Here is a 1,494-nt window from a genome sequence, read left to right as displayed (position 1 = left end):
TTTTTTTTTCAGTAGAGATGGGGTTTCATCATGTTGGCCAGGCTGATCTTGAACTCCTGACCTCAGGTGATCCACCTGCCTTGGCCTCCCAAAATGCTAGGATTACAGGCGTGAGCCACTGTGCCTGGCCAAATAAGGATTTTTTCTTAACTAAGCACAATACTTTTATCATGATCACATCTACAAAATGAAATAATTATCTGCTATCTTCTGATACCCAGTATACATCCAGATTTCCTATGTTGGCCCCAGTGTGTTTTCCAGCCAAGTTGCTCAAATCAGGATCCAGTCAACGACCTGCATGATTCTTAATATGTGGTGAACTATGGCTCATATTTCTCTGTTGGTTCCTTCCCGCCTTTTTTTTTTTTTTTTTTTAAGATGGAGTCTCACTTTGTCGCCCAGGCCAGAGTGCAATGGCGTGATCTCAGCTCACCGCAACCTCTACCTCCCAGGTTTAAGCAATTCTCCTGCCTCAGCCTCCTGACTAGCTGGGATTACAGGTACCTGCTACCACGCCCGGCTAATTTTTGTATTTTTAGTAGAGATGAGGTTTCACCATGTTGGCCAGGCTGGTCTCGAACTCCTGACCTCAGGTGATCCACCCCCTCGGCCTCCCAAAGTTCTGGGATTACAGGCATGAATCACCGCACCCAGCCCCTTTGCACTTTTTTTTTGTTGTTGTTTTGTTACATTTTCTTGCTGAAGAGACTGATCAATTTTCTGGTAGAATTCTACCTTCTGGATTTATATGATTGTTTCCTTCTGGTTTCATTTAAATTTTAGTTAACTTTCTACTGTATTTCCTGGATACTGGAAATTTTGATCTAAAGTTGTTACTGATGTCAGATAAAACATTTTTGTCAAGTGTATTTCATGGGTGATGCTGTGTACATTATATCCTATCGTATCAAGAGTTGTATAATACTTAGCTGTGTTACTTTTTATGATACTAAGATCGATCTTTAGATTAATGGTAAATGGGAAAATTACCAGATCTCTCTATTATAAAGTTACGCCCCCTTGAGACAAGTAAATATTCTGTGTTTTAAGAACTCAGCAGCAGATTAGTATCCAGTGCCTTTATCAACCTTACACTCAATGCTTTTGGCACCCATTGCTGACTCTTGTCTGAACCAGTTACTCCATTACAAGTTGCAAAACGGTGATTTTTCCAATTGTTAGTGTTTTTGTTTTCATTAACTAAGATTCTTCTAATAACGTTCCCCTTATTAATTAGAGCTATGTGTTATTCCCGCTGGGCGTGGTAGCTCACGCCTGTAATCCCAGCACTTTGGGAGGCCAAGTGGGGGCGGATCATGAGGTCAGGAGATCGAGACCATCCTGGCTAACACGGTGAAAACTCCGTCTCTACTAAAAATACAAAAAATTAGCCAGGTGTAGTGGTGGGCGCCTGTAGTCCCAGCTACTCGGGAGGCTGAGGCAGGAGAATGGCATGAACTGGGAGGGGGAGGTTGCAGTGAGCTGAGATCA

The sequence above is a fragment of the Mandrillus leucophaeus genome, unplaced genomic scaffold (assembly GCF_000951045.1).
Source record: "Mandrillus leucophaeus isolate KB7577 unplaced genomic scaffold, Mleu.le_1.0 Scaffold535, whole genome shotgun sequence".
Taxonomy (NCBI): Eukaryota; Metazoa; Chordata; class Mammalia; order Primates; family Cercopithecidae; genus Mandrillus; species Mandrillus leucophaeus.
This window is presented reverse-complemented; position numbering follows the sequence as displayed.